Genomic DNA, 603 nt, shown 5'->3' on the forward strand with positions numbered 1-603 from the left:
CACACACACACACACACACACACACACACACACACACACTCACACACAGTGAAACATGCAGACACAGTCGCATCTATTAAAACAGACCTAGTCACACACACACACACACACACACACATACGCTCACAATAATACATATATACATACATACAGGCATAGGTGCATGTATACACGCATACCTACATACATGCATACATACATAATACGAATACATATACACACACACACATGCAAGCATGTATGCATACATACGAACATACATACATATATACATACGTGCATACATACATTTATACATACATAATACGTATGCATATACACACATACACATGCACGCATATATGCATACATACAAACATACATACATATATACATACATGCATACATACAAGCATACGTACATACATCCACACATGCATACATACATGCATACATGCATATCTACCTGCATACATCTATACATACACACATACATAGATACATACATACATACATACATACATGCATACATGTAAACACAAATATCGCACTTACAGACATACTATCACACGGACACATACACGCAACATATATATATATATATATATATACGTACACACTCAC

This window comes from Octopus bimaculoides, chromosome 10, assembly GCF_001194135.2.
Source record: "Octopus bimaculoides isolate UCB-OBI-ISO-001 chromosome 10, ASM119413v2, whole genome shotgun sequence".
Taxonomy (NCBI): domain Eukaryota; kingdom Metazoa; phylum Mollusca; class Cephalopoda; order Octopoda; family Octopodidae; genus Octopus; species Octopus bimaculoides.